This window comes from Notamacropus eugenii, chromosome 7 (assembly GCF_028372415.1).
Source record: "Notamacropus eugenii isolate mMacEug1 chromosome 7, mMacEug1.pri_v2, whole genome shotgun sequence".
Taxonomy (NCBI): Eukaryota; Metazoa; Chordata; class Mammalia; order Diprotodontia; family Macropodidae; genus Notamacropus; species Notamacropus eugenii.
The window spans coordinates 76,097,528-76,116,090 of NC_092878.1; the positions used below are offsets into that span (position 1 = coordinate 76,097,528).

General features: G+C 35.8%; 1 protein-coding gene and 1 pseudogene across 1 annotated transcript in view; both read right to left on the bottom strand.

The window, feature by feature from the left end:
• Positions 1-18,563, bottom strand: part of KCNK10 (potassium two pore domain channel subfamily K member 10) — a 194,007-nt gene that overhangs the window by 25,490 nt on the left and 149,954 nt on the right. The gene's annotated exons all lie outside the window — the stretch shown is intronic.
• LOC140513909 (12S rRNA N(4)-cytidine methyltransferase METTL15-like) lies at positions 2,861-4,391 on the bottom strand (annotated as a pseudogene).

Here is an 18,563-nt window from a genome sequence, read left to right on the forward strand (position 1 = left end):
CCTACTATGTGCCAGGTACTGTTAAAAGCTTTACAAATATTTGGTCCTCACAACAACCCTGGGAGATGGGTATCATTGTTATTCCCATCTTACCATTCTGCACGCAGGGGTCAAGTGACTTGCCCAGGGTCACACATATAGTAACTGTCTAAGAAAAGTCTTCTAGTTTCCTCTTTTTTCCTTTTTCCTTCCATTTATTCTTTACATTGCTGCCATGTTCATTTTTCTTGCCCATTGGTCTGATCGTATACATCCATTGCTCAAAAATCTTCAATAGCTCCCTATTATTTATCAAGTAAAATTCAAACCCTTTTGTCTGTCATTCAAGGCCCCCCACTCTTTGGTAGCACTCCATCTTTGCAATCTTTGTTATCCCACCAACACCACATAGTACTCTACTATCCAGGCATACTGAAATATTTGCTTTCCCTTAAACATGACTTGCTCTTTCCTATTTCAACGATTTTGGATTATGTTATTCCCCATGCCTGGGATGTCCTTGCTCCCCTTTCTGGTCTGTTGGATTTCCATGCGTCCTTTAAGTTAAATGCAATCAAAAAAAAATTTGGAGGGATGCATAGAAAGTGCTGAAAATGTCCATACCCTTTGACCCAGAGATTCCATTTCTATGCATGTACCCCAAGGAGTTGATAAGAAAAAAATCCACATATATCCCAAAATATTTATAGTAGTACCTTTTGTGGTAGCAAAAAGTCTAAACAAAGTAGATGTCCATCAATTGATAAAATCCTAAGAAAATTGTAGAACATGAATGCAATGGAATATTACTAAGCTATAAAAATACAATGAATACAGAAAAGCACAAAAAGACTTATATGAACTGATGCTGAATAAAGTAAATGAGGCCAAGATTTTAAAAAACGCATAATGATTTCAAGAATGTAAATGGAAAGAACAACCTCAAATTAAAGTGAATTCTGCAAAATTACAAAGAACAAATATGACCACAAAGAAGAGATAAGACATCTTCCCATCCTAACTACCATATTCTGCAGAAGTAGGAGATCCATAGGTGTGGAACATTATATGTATTTTCAGACATTTTTGAGGTATTGATTGATTTTGATATTTGTTTTTTTCCCTTTTTTCCATTAAAAAAATTATTCAGTATTATATTTTTCCCAATTACATGTAAAAAAATTTTAACAATAGTTTTTTAAAATTTTGAATTCTAAATTCTTTCCCTCTCTCCCCACCACCCTCAATGAGAAGGAAAGCAATTTAATATGTAGGTTATAGGAAGGGGAAATTTTCTAATAGAGCTTTCTCAGCAAGTAATAAGTTGCCTTCCACCTCCTTCTCTTCAGTGGTTATCTTCAAGCACATGCTAGATCAGGCCTGCACAACCTGTGGCCCACCAAAAGACTTTGGCTGACCATGAAGAATGTAGAGTGGGCCTCAGGTTGTGCAGGTCTGGGCTGGATGAAGACTTGCCTTGTATATGGTAGAGGAGATTATTATTTAGATATGAATTGGACCAGAGAGCTTGTGAGGTCCCTTTCTATTCAAGATTCTGTGAGTCTCAGGAAGACCTTTAAAACCACTCTTAACACTATGTTTACAAACAAAGATAAACCAGTTTAGACTATTCATTAAAGCAGATTACCAGGGAAATTCTATTTTGCATTTTGCTAGTTTACTAGCAAGTTACTATACTTGTTTGAAAGTAATACCTTATATCTGTATATTTCATAAATCAGACTTTTTTTTAGTAATTAAAAAAGTTTCAGTCTATTTTCTTGGATCTGTAAGAGCTAACATTTGTGTTGTTGTTTAAAATTTCAAAAGCACTTTGGGTATACTACTCTGTGAGGTAGGTGCTATCATTATGCTCATTTTATAGATAATGAAACTGAGGCAGGGAAATAAAGGGTCATAAAACTAGTAGGTACCTGAGAGAGGACTTTAAATCATGTGTTTCTTCCTGGCTTCGTTAGGAGCTAACTATGCTAATGAGCTATCAAATGATCTATGAAATGAAACAGTCAAAAGATAAGCAATATCATACCTTAACAAAGCTTTTCTCTGTTAGTTAAAATACATATTCAGTATTGGCTTGATGAAATGTTTATTTTTCCCAATTCATGAAACTGACATAATAGAAATGATATCATGCCTCACTCATAGTAGGTGTTTAATATAAATATTTGTTGACCTGATATAATAAAAATTTTAGTTTTGTATCATATGGACTAAGTAATACAAAACCTTTATTAATCATTGCAATCGCAACAATGAAATTCATCAGTATAAGGTGATTTCTTAATGAAAGATACTTGATGATTGTTAATTAACTGTTAAGCCTAATACTTGTGTTTGAGAAAGCTAGAGTAATAATTCTTTATTCCTAGTGAGAAAAAAAATAAGTTTTCTCTTACAGTTAGGTCCATTTAGTCATAAAAAGACCGTTGAAGAATTTAAATTTCTAAGTTGAAAATTTAGAACATAAAGATACAGTTATAATTTCCTACTCTTTTGACAGTTTGGGTCTACATATTTAGATAGGTATAGTATTTATTCTCCTTTAAATTGCATTCCCCTACAATTTATTAACCTTATCTGGATTAGGGGACTACTTAAAAAAAAAAGCCCTCGCATGACTTTTTTTTTTCACTAAAACCAAATCATTTTCCAGTCTTGAAACACAAATTCTTGCACTGAATTTTTCTTGTCATGTTTATGTTTCTTGCGTCTTACTTTCCACAAAGAGTGATACTAAGTACCCTCAAATCCTGGGTTCTCTTACATCACTAACATTTTATTTGAGCTGTTTCAAAAGTTCATTCTTTTAAATGATATAGACAGAAATGAGGGGAAAGAATAGGCAATGTTTGTGTTTTTACAGCTTGATAGCTGCCCAGAACTTGGCAGAATGCCCTCGAGGGTTGTCCTGGACCTCCTGGCTTTCCGGAGTCACCACCTTCTTGGGTATCATTTCCCATTCCAAGAGAGATGAGCTTCGAAAGACTTCTTCATTTTCTAGATTTAAACACAGTCCTGAGACTTGGGCTATCTTCTGTTTCCTTTTGGGACTAAGTTTTTCTGCCATGTCTATTCCACGCAAGAAGCACTTGCCAATGCAGTCTTCCAGTGAGTAAAAAGAAAGGGCTACAAGGCGGCCCCCGGCCTCAGGAACTTCTGAGCTGTCTTCAGTCCTGCATAGAGTTCATTCAGCTCATTGTTTACAAATATTCGGAGGGCTTGGAAAGTCTTGGTAGAAATATGGGTGGATCTCTGGAGTAAGTCTTTCCTGTCATACAAAGCAGCAGCAGGAAAAGCACCTGCCACAATGCTGGCAAGCTGCTGGGTTATGGTAATAGAGTAGATCCTGCCTGCCTGAACGATTGCTGAAGCGATTTTGTTGGCATACTTCTCTTCCCCATATGTTCTCAGGATCAACGTGAGTGCCTGTTGATCTAAGACATTCACAACATCAGCGGCAATGGGCATGGTGGGTACCTGCCACGATCCATCCTCATGTCCAAAGGGTCATCCTTTAGAAGGGAAAAACTTTCAGGAGTATCAAGTTGCATGGAGGAGCACCCAAGAGTTAAAAGAACTCCATCAACGATCCCAGGTTGTACTCCAGCTTTCATTAGCATGGCCTCAGCTTGGCTAAACTGGCCTAGCAAAGCTCGAATCTGTTTTGGATATAATTCTGAAAGCTGCTCAGCTATGGCATAAGTTGTTGGATCTCGGTCTAGAACATATAAAGTAACATCCACTTCTTTCTGTAGAATGGCTCGAGTGGCCTCCTGAACCAAATGTCATATCAAGAATATTCTGCCCTTGCTGTGGTGCTAAAAAATTAATAACTTCATTGACCATCACAGGTATGTGTAGTTGTTTTACAATTTCATGATTTCCACTTGGAGAATTATGCATTTCCTGATCTTTGGAAACACTTGCATGTTCTCCATCTTCAAGTTCATTGTGCCTGTCGACTGAAGAATGTATTTCTTTTGGGTGTATGCCTCTATTAAATACGCCAGTTTCAAAACTGTACAGGAAGAATCCTTTGTAGATTCTGCAAAGGTACTGGTATCAAAGAATACCTGAAAGCTCATATGATCTGGTAAAGGCTTTGATTGGGGGGTCGAATTCAGGTTCTGCTCCAAACCCTGGTTTGTTAGCTTCTCTTCTCTTTTTCTTAAAAAATATTCTTTGTTATATAGGACAGCTCTCTGGGAGAAGGGTGGGGTGGAGAAGAATACATGAGGAAATCTAGGGAATGCAAAAATTAAAGATATCAATAAAAATTTATTTTTAAAGAATCACTCTCCCCTTTGTCTCTAGTTCCGTCATTTTGCAGATGAGGAAAGTGGAGCTGAGAGGGGTTAAATTACCTGTCTAAAGTCACATATGTTCATTGTGTGCTCATTCCAACACTAAATGCTCATTCCAGTTCTAAATCTATGGGAAGGCATTAGAACATTAATTTCACTGGGATAGGTAACTCCTTGGTGAAGAAATTTACTTTTTCAATGCAGGTAAGCATCTTCTTGGCAACTTATAGTCAAAGAGTTGAGACCAATATGCATCTGAGTCAGGACTTGAACTCAGGTCTTCCTGACTAAACCTAGCACTCTATCTGTCATGACTACTCAAGTATAGAAGAACTTCCAGGCTCCAAGGTCAGGTCTTTATCCACAATACTATGCCAGACTGACTCTCCTTAAGTCTATAACTACAATATATTCTCCTTCATTCACTCCACATGAAGAAGGTTTTGCATAATTATATATCCATTCCCTATAAAGATAGCTTGTAGGTATTTCTGAAGAATTCAGCACATATTTTCATTTAGCTGTCAAAATTCCATCTTAATATTTTATAGAATCTTTCAAGGAAATTAAAAGGTTACACAAACAAAAGAGGGGAAATTAGCTCCATGAAATGTCTCTTACAGAAGAAATATGAATATAATAGAAATCCTGCAAAAATCTACATTTTCATGGGAAGAGAACTGGTCTGAGAATTAGATGAAAGCTCTCCTCAAATCCTAACCATGCTACTATGTGAGCTTGGACAAATCATTTAACCATTTCAGGTCTTGGTTTTCCTGAATGTTAAATAAATCTAAATCCCCTGGAGGCTACTGAAAATTTCCTCAAGGATGTTTAAGGTTGTTTCCATCTCTAAATGTTATGATCCTAGGACTGAATGACAAGTCTAAGCTTCCTTAAGTATGTTGTCTTTGTTATCTTTTTTCCTTTTTGGTGAGAAATACATAGAATGATTTTTTAAAAAATCAAACCTGAATCTAGGTCTTCCTGCCCCTATGCAACACTGCTACTTTAGATTAATAATTTTATTATTATTTCTTAGATTTATGACTTTTGGTCCTCTAGGTTTTTTTGCTTAATTTTTTATGAGCCATATATTAACAGACTTTGATCCAGGCCCTGGATCTGTGTGTGTGTGTGTGTGTGTGTGTATGTATGTGTGTGTATGTCCATGTGCGTGTGCATGTGTGTGTGTGTATGGTGTTATGCACTTGCAATATCAATGAGATTAATCACAATAATAGCAGTCTATTGTGGACAAGGGGACATAACATAAGAAGCTCAGAGATAATCAAATCCAGACCCTTCCTTTTACAAATGAGGAAACTGAGGTTCAAAGTTGTTAAGGCCATTCTCATAACAAGTGGCAGAATCAGGATTTTAATTAACTTCCTATTAGTCCAAGATTAGCAAGACAGGTCAGCACTCTTTACACATTTATAATAAATCATATTTCCATATCCCTTTACTTTTTAATAATAAAGACCTGGCATTTAATAGAGTATTTAAGGTTTGTAAAGAACTTTATTTCAAATAGGTATCACAACAACCTTGTAATGTAAGGCAAATATTGAAGGTGTTATTAGCCCTCTTTTACAGGTGACTAAAGGTGACTAAAGCTAGTAATGGGTAAGTTACTTGCCCATGGTCATAAAACTAGTGCCAGAAGTAGGATTTTGAACCCACATCCATTTTTCAATTACACTACATTCCTCATAGCAACTCTATGAGCTAGGTTATACAGACTATTACAATTTGAGGGGATCAGACCTATGATTTCATTGATATACAAAATTCCCAAACTTGAACACAGATCTTCCTGACTCTGAGGCCTTCTTTCACGTCCAATAAGCCATGGCTACAGATGCCTCTTAAAAAGCACAAAATACAAAAGCATTATTATCCCACAATGTTCATTATTATCCCACAGTGCTCTTATTGTTTAGTCATGCCTAACTTTGAATGACCCCATTTGAAGTTTTCTTGGCAGAGATACTGGAGTAGTTTGCCATTTCCTTCTCCAGATCATTTTACGGATGAGAAAACAGAGCCAAATAGGATTAAGTGACTTGTCTAGGATCACACAGTTAATTAGGTGTCTGAGACTGGATTTGAACTCAGGAAGATGAGTTTTCCTAATTCCCAACCCAGTGCTCTGCACACTATGGCACCACCTACCTGCCTAGCTAGATAAGGAAAGCAAGGTTCCAGTTCAAACTACTTTCCCATAATACCACAACTAATAAATGGTGGAGTCAGAACTCAAACTGAGGTCTTCTGATTCCAAGGCTAGAGTTCTTTTTACTATAATACATTACCTCCCTTTTATATTGCTACAGGGGGGAAAATCTCTAGGACCTACTTTGGACATTCAGAGCTATGATTTATGGTTTTGTTGAAATGCAAACATATCACCATGGTAATGTGGCTGAACTGAAGATGATTCTTCTAAAAGGAATGGTAATGAGAACAGCCTCAGAGAAAGGTTGACTTTCACCACCATCATTATGTTTACTGAAAAGATCCAAAGATCTGGTTACTGTCTCATTTTCTCAACATCACAAAGAATAACCAAGTAGCACCTGCAGTTCTGTACACTATTAATAGTGCTTTTTAAAGCCTGTTTGCTTACTGTCTCCATGGCAAGGATACTTGCTCTGAAGTCATATTAATAGGAGTCATGCAGTTAAATCCCCATGGAGGCTACTGAAAATTTCCTACTCAGAAATGCAGCACACAAAAGGGGTGCCCCATACTAAGCAAAACCTGCAATCTCGATTACCAGGTGAGAATCTGCAACAGCAACGGCAACATCTACATGAATCTAGGCTTTTCCATTTATTTTCCATTTCCATTTGTGTGGATTTAGACAAATTACTTCATCTCTCTGGGCTTCAATTTCCTTAACTATAAAAAAGAGCGGATTTTACCCTATGACCTCTATGCTCCCTTTCAGCTCAAAATTCATGATATTCTGATCTTTCACCTTGGCAAAAGTTGAGATATGCCATTGTTTTCCCCCAGGAATGTCAAGTAGGTAATTCTTATATCTGAATTACACTGAAATTACCAGTGAAGACATACCTGGTGGAAAGAAACCCAGAGTTCATGGATGCTATAGATTTCCTGATGTCGCTATGCAAGAAAACATAAATGTTTTAATGTATTTAGAAACCTCTTAGAACTTCAGTGAAGGTACAGAGAATAACATTTATATTGATTTATGAATATATTGATTTATGTTTAGGGTACTTTGCATACATACATTCTCTCTCTTTTTCTCTCTCTCCCTCTCTCTTTCCCTCTCCCCTCCATTTTTCTCCCTCTTCTCTGTCTTTTTTTTTTTTTTTTTGAGAATGATCTCCCTTTCTTGCCTAGGTAGAATCTAGCAGTGTATATTCTAATACTGATCAGCATGGAAGCTTTAACCTCACTCCATTTTTCTGACCTGGGTCAGTTCCCTTAGTTAGCTTGGGCACCCTCTGCTCCCAGGAGGTGACTATAGTGGTGCCAGACAATGCATGTGTATACCCTACAGGCATTAGCTCTTCTACAGGTCAGAACTCCCAAACTAAAGCAGTCCACCAATCTCATCCTCCCGAGAAGCAGGTATTATAGAGGTGTTCAACCACATCTGGCCATTATCTCATTTAATCTCCATTTTATATAGGCAGAAATAAAGTCTCAGAAAAGTTAAATATCTTTTACCAGCTATCTGTTATGAACAGATAAAGAAAATATTCATAGAATCATGTGAAGTTGGAGCTGGAAGAATTCTTAGAGATAATATAACCCTATTCATTCATTTTATAGTTGAGGAAACTAATGCCCTGGGAAATAAAAATGGCTTTTTCAAAATCACATTACTTACAAGTAACAATATCAGCATCAAAGCCAATTCTAACTCCAAGTCCAGTACTCTTCTATTCCACTACTCTAAAGCATAATCTGTTCTTTTTTTCTACATTTGTATCCTAAGGAGATAAGGAAACAAGCATTTTTTATGTACCTACTGTGTACCAGACACTATTCTAAACACAAGTATTATTTTATTTGATTGTCACAATAGTCCTGGGAGGTAGATGCTATTATTATTGCCACTTGCAGTTGAGGAAACTTAGGTAAAAAGACTTTAAGTGACTTTCCCAGGCTCACACAGCAGGCAAGCATCTGGGGCCAGATTTGATATCAGGTCTTCCTGACTCCAGGTTATATCCTCTGTGCCATCTCCTGCCTCCAAACTCTAGCTCTGAAGACAGAAGACCTGAGCTGGAAACCCAAATATTCTATTTACTAAGTGTATAGTCCTGGTCGAGTCATCCCACCTCTTTCATAGACCTCAGTTTCCTAATCCATAAAATAAAATGTTGGACTAAATGATCTATAAATTCTCCTCTAATGCTAGATCCTATAAATATTGTATCTAGTCTTGATAATTAAATCATTACTTTTAACCTAAAAATAGGCAAGATTGAGAAGAAGGCAGATGAAAACATCCTGACCATAAAAATCACTTGGGATTAGGGAGGGGAAAAGGAAGAGAAAAGGTTTTGGACTTGAAATATAAAGATAGATCAAATGAAAAGCATGGAAATTTGGCTCCTTGTTATCAGAAATTAACTAAGCATATGTCCAGAAGGTCAAAGAGAAAGAAATTATTTCATAAATACAAGGGGAAATTTTCCCATTTATTTTACCCAGATTTGGGCAGTAGTATTGCTGTTGTCTACAATGATAATTTAGATGACCATCATGGCCTGATTCACTCTTCTCTCTGTGTGAGCAATGGTTCAAAGTCACAGTCTTAACTTGGCACAGAAAGAGACTAGATCAAGATCTGATGACCCATGTAATTTATCCCAAGCCCAAATCCCCCTTTATTCATGTCTTTTATTTTTGGATGGAAGGAATCAATAATGGCTCAAATATGATGAGTAAGACAGGAGTAAGGCCATCTGTTATGGAAGAGGTTTGTCCCAAGGGCATAGATAGTTCCTTCTTAGAATGTATTGATCTCACGGAAGAAAGAGGAACGAAATATGCATATGTGCTAAAAATACAAGTGTGTGGGTAGATTTCTCGTGTACCCTCTGCTGTGTGTGCCTCATGCCAGATGTTCCAAAGCAACAAATAAAAGGGGAGAAGGGGTATTAATTTTGTTATCACACATTCAAGTGGTCTTATCTATGTAGGGACAGGAATTAAATAACTGAATAGTCTTAACATCATTTTGGGGTAGCAAGCTCTATATTCAGAGGACCTGGGTTAAACTCCCATCTCTGACAAACCCTGTGTGAACTTTGGAAAATCATTTAACTTCTCTAGGTCTCCTCAAGAGGGTTCCCTAGGATTCCTTCTAGGTCTAAATCTTTATGCCTATAATAATTATTAAAAGAAGAAAAAATGATATGGTGCTTCTTAATTATCCAGAGTTCAAATGCCTAATTTATGGATCATTCTGGTAACTGTTGTCCCTGACTCCTTGTTTTTCACTTTCTCAGAAATTATCTTGTTAGTTTCTATCTGAGATAAGAAAGGAAGAAAGAAAGAAAGAAAGAAAGAAAGAAAGAAAGAAAGAAAGAAAGAAAGAAAGAAAGAAAGAAAAAAAGAAAGAAAGAGAGAGAGAGAGAAAGAAAGAAAGAAAGAAAGAAAGAAAGAAAGAAAAAAAGAAAGAAAAAGAAAAAGAAGGATGGATGGATGGATGGATGGATGGATAGGTAGATGGGTAGATAGATAGATATACACACTTGCACACACACATATATTCTTGTAAGTGTACATGTTGTCTCCATCAATCAATGTAAGCTTCTTGAGGGCAGGGAGTGAATTTTTACCTTTGTACCACCAGTAGGTCCTTAATAAATGCTCACTGATTGATTACCTGAAAGCAACTAGGAAGAGGGCACAGAAAAAAACTTGCACCTGTCTACGATGTTGTTCTTACTATCAGCTCAAGGGTAAATGTTATATGGTAAAAGTGATTTATCCAGGGTGCAGGATCCTGATACCTAGACCAGAGCTTTATCTACTGCAACACTTAGCTAAAGTGAAGGTTTCTCCCAGATTCTCCATGTCAGAAGGAAGGTACCTAGGACAGCTATCTCTTCATTATCTCACTTGACTATACTCCCATGGACTTTCTCATGCCCTGGTCCCAGGTACCCCTTTTTCTAGCCCCTTTTTATGTGTTGTCTACCCCCTTTAGACTGTGAGCTCTCTGAGGGCTGGAACTATCTTTTGCCTTCCTTCGTATTCCCAGACCTTAGCACAGTTCCTAGCACATAGTAGGTGATTAATAAATGCCTACTGACAGACTAAAAGGGCAAACACAAGTCTTATGTAGCAGTACTAGTCTTAGTTATCAGTTAGTTAGGACAGTGGCCTAGGATCATCCTGTTTTAGCCCAATAACTTCAAAATCAGTTTGAGTTTTCTCATTGTGGGATGAGTGGTCTCTTCTTCAAACTATGGGTGTTTCATTTGCACCATTTGCTTCCTTTTCAGCTGAGAACAAAAAAAAATGTTTTACAAGTGGAAATGGGGCTGATACTGTTTAACCAGAAAAGAAAAGCAATGGAGTAGATAAAATAATGTTGAGAGAAATAAAGTAAAAAAGGCTGAGAAGGATGAAAATATACAATTAGTAACAATACCAGTGAATTTGAGTAGGATGAATTCACCCATGAAAAGAGAGGCTAAAATGGATTAGAAAGAGGAATTGAGCAATATGTTGTTTGCTAGTAATACACTTGAAACATACAGATTTATACAGTTAAAGTCATGGGCTAGAGGAGACTTTTATGCTTTTGGAAAACAAAAAAAGTAGGGATAGTAATCATGATCTCAGGCAAACCAAGAGTCAAAACAGACAGGGTTAAAAACGATAAATAGGGAAAGTAGAAGTTGAATTATGTTTAAAAAAAACATAAATAATGAAATCATAGCAATTCCTAATATACATGTACCAAATGCCACCAAATGTATTTAAGAACTTAAAGAAAAGTTAGTAAAATTAAAGATAGAAATAGCAGAACTATAATAATTGGGAATCTCAGTGTATCTCTTGCAAACAGACAAATCTAACAAAAAAAGATAAATAATAAAGTACTTAAAGACGTATAGAGTTTTAGAAAAGTTATATATGATAGATCTCTTATGAATACTGAAAGGTGAGTTGAAAGGAATATACTTTTTCTCAGCTGTGCATGTCGCTCTGACAAAAAATAACCATGTGCTAAGTTACAAAACCTTCATAAACAAATGCAAAAACACAACATGATAAAACAGTAAAGGACTTTTGGAGAGAGGAGTCAAATGTGGAAATGAAATAATTTAATCAAAGAACTTTAGTCAAAGAACAAATCATATAAATAATAAATAACTTCATTAAAGAAAATAATATGCACTATAAGAGCTGACAAAAGGGAACATTTCAGAGAAAAATGTGAATTTATGTAATAACAAAAATATTATAAATAATAACAGCTTTAAAAGGCTTAAAAACTATATGCAATGCAATGATCAAGCACAGTTCCAGAAGATTGATGGTTCAATATGTTACCTTTCTCCTGAATGAGAAGTGATGGATTCAAGCTGCAGAATGAAATATACATTGTCAGATATGTTCAACGTATAGATTTCTTTGGCATGGCTATACTTATTTGTTATAAGGGAAGGCTCTTTTAATGGAAAAGGATAAACTGAGTGACAAGGGGGGTAATGAGTATGATATTCTTTAAAAGAAAAGGAAGAAAGAAAAAGAACATAAGTGAATTATTAAAAAATAAACACAAGAAAGCATGAAGATTTCAGAACAAAACAGACAAGTAGGACAGTATTGAAATACCTACCATGTTAAAATGAAATATTAAAAGAAATAAAACAGCCATACATAGTGAAAATTAATGGCTTTGTAGCAACTAATACTTATTTATTAAGTGTTCATGGTGTATCAGGCACTGGGCTAAATCTTGAGGATATAAATAAAGGTAAAAACAAGGTCTCTGTCCTGGAGGAGCTCCCATTCTAATGGAGGTGACAATATGTAAATTACTCTGCACATCATGAGATTTATACAGAGAAAATAAGAAGTAATGCCAAAGGGAAGGACAAATAGCAGTCCTCCTTTTCTTTGGATAGGGAAATCTTAATGTTTGTTGATGCATATCAAGTTCATAATAATTAAAAGAGGTTTGTTTTTTTTTTTTGCCTAAAAGAAAAAAACAAAGGAAACTGAAATTAGGCACCGGGGTCTTGTCTGAGAATTCAGAGCCTCAGAAGCATTTTACATGAGTAGAAACATCAGCTGGGGGTGTTCTGGTTACATTCCAGCTTGGATAATGACATTCTGCCTGCTCTAATTCATCCTACAGTTTTTCTGGGGTGCAGTGCTGGTGCTCACTTCCTAAGGAGAGGTACTGCATAGCAGTGCTGTTTTCTAGCAAACAATAACCTTCCCTGTGACTCCTAGTTAGGTAGTTATAATCTGTACAAACACTGATTCTAAAGCTCAGATTAGTAAGGAGAGCAACATCATGGGGTGTTTACAGCAACATAAACATGAAAAATTTACATGAAAATAAAAACAATAAATATGTACTCTAGAAACACATTTTTTAAGTTAACTTGTTTTTGGTTATTCTCATTAAGCACCATTAAAAGAATGTTTATTGAAGGGTTCTGCAGTTTGGCAAGTATGAAGTTTCCAGGTGAGCTAAAAGTCCTTATGCAGTACCATAGATGGCAAGTACTTTTCTGACTTACTAACCACTGTCACATCATCAATACTTGAGTTTCAAGGGACAAAATCATTTTCCCCTCACTTGCTTATAACAAGTCTTTCCATTGCTCCTCTAAGTCATCTTTCACAGTTATGTCTAGGGAGCAAATGAAGGACAGAAGTCATCAAAGATAAAATAATATCATTTATGTTGTTGAATCATTTCAGTCATGTCTGACTCTCCATGACACAATTTAGGGTTTATTTGGCAAAGATACTGGAGTGGTTTGCCATTTCCTTCTCCAGTTCATTTTACAGATAAGGGACTGAGGCAAAAAGGGGTAAGTGATGCCCAGGGTCACAGTTAGTAAATGTCTGAGCTCAGAAAGATGAATGTTCCTGACTTCTGGCCTGGCATTCTATTCACTGCTCCACCTAGATGTTTTTACACTAACAACATCAATGCAGTGAGACTAAAAAGACAACCAATCAAGTAGGGGGAAATATTTGCATCCAATATTTCTAAAAGTCTGCTACACAAGACATATAAGAAATCAACAAAAATATATAAGACCAAGAACTGAGATCCAATGGATAAGTGATCCAAAGATATGAACCACAAATCATCAATAACCATATAAAAATACAATGAGAGAAATTCAAGTAAAAAGAGCTTTGAGGTTTCATCTCCAACTCTGTAAATTGACAAAAATGATAAAAGAGAACAATAGCCAATATCCGAAGGGGCTGTTGGAAGATAATCCCACCAATAAGCTATGAATTGATCCAATTATTCTGGAAGACAATCTGGAAAACAAATGCAAGAAAAATAATTAAACTACTCAGACTCTTGAACCCAGCTGTCTTAGACTCTCAGACCCTAAGGAAGTCAAAGACAGATACACCAAAATATTCATAGCAATAGCTTCCATGATAATAAACAAAAACAACTAATCACAAAGCAGGTATTCACCGATGGAACAACAGATAAAAAATTTTAACATATGTGTAACCTATGTATACTCTGAGCCATCCTTATCCCAACTAGGACTTCCGCTGATGAACTGAAACCTATAGAACTTGGCCAAATGTCACTGTAAATATTCTAAGCATAGATTCCTGAAGTATGATATTACCTTCGGTGGGGCACTGGAATGATGGGGGAGGTAGTAGTAGCCTCAGGTGTGACAGGGAGAAATTGAATAAAAATAAGGGGGCAGTGGAAGCATAAGGAAAGAAGAGAAGAAAATTTTTAAAAAAATATTTGTACATGTTTCATCTGTTGTGTAACAGAGTTAAAGTCATAGCAATTACATTATTCTCCAAATAAACACATGAAATACAAGTTATAACCCATCAGTGGTCAAGTCTGCCAACAGGTCTTAACAAGCAAGTGTTGGCAGGTGAATGTGTCATGCTTTGCTGTAAAGTCCAGCATGCATTGGCAAGAACATAGGTGTGGAATGACTTATTTACAATATGATACTATACAGTTATGTGATGCAATATTGTGTTATCCAAATTTCAATTCATGGGGGAAAACTCCACAAATTTACACTAAATTATCAAATTTTAAATGTATGACTTTTAAAATATATATACATATATTTAAATGATGCAAATTTTTAAAAAACCATTAAAGGATTAAAGAAAGTAGATTTCCAGGGGAACACTGAGTAATTTTTTAAAGGGGGGTGGTGGTAGGGCAAATAAGTTTTGGAACCTCTGTTCCTTAGGGTGGTCAGGCATGTTTCTCTAATGTCATTGACTTGAGCCCATACCACTGTGCTTTCCAACAAGATTATTCAGATGAGAATCAAGTAAGTCATCAAATCCATTTAGCCAACAATCTTAAGTAGCTTTTAGAAAGGGTTATTTATTAATGTGGCAATATAATTTGGTATAAAATATCCTCCAAAACATCTTTAACACATTCTTCCACGAGTATATAAGAGCTCAGGGGAAGGAGGGCTCAAACTTAGCACATGTGGTAAAAAAAAAAAAAAAGTAACTTGTAGCTGTTGGTTGCTAGAAGTCTTTTCATCCTATTTGAGCAATGATAGAGGAATTCTCCTTAAACATAGTGAATCTGTGTTCCTCTGCTCTTAGCTCCCAAAGCAGACATCGTCTCTCATTGGTCTAAGGATGTTGCATGACACCAACGGGAAGAGAAGTTCAATATTCTCTGGACCCTTTGAAGCTAGAAATTCCTATGATCAAAAGTGGGCAGAGATATCTGGGATGGAAAGAGGGGGAGACTAGACCCCTCTTTCCCCTCTAAACAGTTCCTTCTCTAATAGTTCAGCTAGAACTCCAAGCTCATTCCAATTTTTCACATTCTTCCATTCCAGCTAACTCAACCTAGTTTTTTTAAGTGGGTTTTACTAAGGAAGAGATCATGAAGAGGAAAAAGTATTGAGAAACAACTGTGGTATATAAAATAAAAATCATTAATAAAGCATTGTTTAAAAGTTATTAGAGACATTTTTCTGAATACAGACTTTAGGTTCCTCCTGAGAAAGCTGAAATTTCTTCCCAAATGGGAAAATATCATCAGTTGTAAAAATATCTCATGTTAATACAGTGCTTTAAGGTTTATAAATACCTTCCTCACAATAACTATGTTAGTTACAGAGTACAAGTATTATCATACTCATTTTACATATGATGAAACAGAGGCTCAGAGAAATGAAATGAGACACATTTTTACACACCTAGTGAATTAGTTAAGGATCAAACCCCCTTCTCCTGTCTTAAAATAGTCATTTCTCTACAAATACTTGCTTCAAGAAAAATACTACCAGTGGCACATTAAAATCCTTTGACTAAAGGAAACTTTTCAGTAAAGTTGGTGACTGTTTATTTTTAATTGCCATCCCATGAGTCAGGAAAGCTTAATTTGAATGTATTTACAGGATGGTTTAGGAGGTCAATGTGTAAAGGAGCATTAAGACAATTTTATCATGTCCTGGGCAATCTCTCAGTTTTAATGACAGAGTACCCACAGAAGGAGCTATCTCATACATAATGCCATCTGGACAGGTCCTCATTTATCCTCTTTTCCTGGGACCATTGAAGAGTAGACAGGAAATAAAAATAACTAACATTGTTCAAAAAATGATCACCAAGAATTGTTGAAATTTTTTAGAATGCCAAATGAAAATAAGTATAGCATAATAAAGAGGATGGTATCTGGAAGCTGAGGATGCTGATTTGAATTCTGGCTCTGCCACTTACTACCTCTGCCTTAAATTCCCAAGTTATAAAATGAGGGGTTTAGATTAGATGATTTTAAAAAATCCTTCTAAAATTTGAAATTCTTGAAAATCAAAAAGGAAGTTGCCCCAAAATACCATATGACACACAAACATATGTATATATGCATGTGTATATCACAGAATATATTTTACATTCTAACATTTCCTATCTTGACATTAAAAACATTAAATCCTTAATAAAAGAGCTATATATTTTTTAAAAATTCTCTATTATATTACTAAATATACAAATGGATCTTTTTTCTAAAAAAAGTATATCCTATGTCTACTTCTCAATAGCAATTCCTGTCACTGTTAACAGATATCAGAATTGGAAAGGAAAGGACTGATATCTAACTCAAAAAGAGGCACCATCCCCTCATTTGCATATACTCAATGGGAGGAAACTAAGGGAAACTAGAAACCAGGGGAAAGCTTCAGGAATCAGAAAAGGATCATCTGTCATCCTACATCTGCCCTTTCTAGAAATACTTTCCCACACATATAGGTTTGCAATACCTTAGTGCCATAAAATGAAAAACAGGGGGGAAAAATAAAAAGGAACATTGTGAATACATATTAAGTTGAACCAAATTTAATAGCCATATGAATAAGCCCTTTTATTGCTCTGGATCTCAGTTTCCTTATCTAGAAATAGAGATTGTGTCATTCTTTGCATTTATTTATATCCCTAATGCCTAGCACAATTCATGGCACAAAGTAGGCACCTAATTCATGCTTATTGATTGATATAATAGTGAGTATTCGTACATATATGCAAACCAATAATAAAATCTGAAACTTTTATAGTATTATAAAGTTTACACAGTACTTTACATATATATGTATATAAATATATATACACATATAAAAATGTTACATATGTGAGGTTCATTTGAACCTTACAATAACCTATAAGGTAGTTACCATTACCCTCATTTTACATATGAGGAAACTGAGGCTATCAGAAGCTAAATGACCAAACCATGGTCACAGAGCTATTAAGCACCAGAGGTGGAATCTGAACCCAGGTCTTTCCAAATCTAAGTATAGTTCTCTATCTATTTTGACCACACCACCTCTAACAGGACTAGATGATCATCCCTTTGTCACTTACTGCATGGTGACCTTAGACTTATTACCTCATCCATAAAATTATGGAATTGGTCTATATGGCTTCTTGTCTCTTTCACCTTTATACCTACAGTAATACTCACACTTCTGAGGTCCCTTTCAATCCTGAGATTCTGTGATTCTATGACTTGAAATTAAGAATCAAGAAAATAAATTAAGAAATTAAATCAAGAAATTAAATAGACTTCATAGTTCTAGTGAAACACCTCACTGGAAGTGTATGAGATGGATAAATATTTGTCCAGGATCTTGTAGGGAGGCTTCCTGGGTGAGTATGGAAGTTAAGTTATAAGAGATCTTAGAACCCATTTAGTGTGCCCTCAGAAAATAAGGTCCCTTCCAACTGAGCAAAACCAACAACAAAATTAAGTCTAACGAGCATGAATTTGTAAGTGGACAAGGTAAAGCACAGCTCTGATCTTTGCAGAATTCCTCTGCAGTTAGGATTAAGAGTAAGAGCAGAGGAAGCTAAAAGATCCAGGAATATAAACTGTCCCAAAAAATCTTAGTGCAGTTTTAAACTTTAATAGCTATTTAAGTTGTTTAAAAGCTATAAATTAATTAGAGCTATTTAAGTTGTTAAATAGCTATTAAATTAATTTAAGCTATTGAATAAGCATTAATAGCTGCTTCAGTTATTAAGGTTTAAAACTGCACTGACTTTTGGAACATCCTGTATCAGAGCAGAAATGAACCATGGAGGTCATCTAGTACAAACCCTTTATATTACAGATTAAATTAAATGAGACTCAGAGACAAAACGTGACTTGCCCATGTTGGACATGATTGGGATTTAGGTATTGGCAGGTCAGTAGAATACAGAATCCTTCCTACAGGGGAAGCAATTTTCTACCTTCCCCCATCTCACTCCAAGCATACTCCCTGATGGAAGGGAAAATACCAAGATGCTGTCTCAGTTCATTTGTGGGCTATAATTCTGGCTCTCATTATCTCTTGCCTAGACAATTGCAACAGCTTTCTAACTGGTTCCTTCTCTCCAGCCTCTCTGGGTTCCAATCTATCCCTAACATAGCCATCAGTGATTTTCCTTAAGTACAGGGTTTACCATGTTCTTCTTCTTACTAGTATACTAGTGTGTCCCTATCACCTCTGGGATTGAATGTAAACTACTGCATTTGTTATTCAA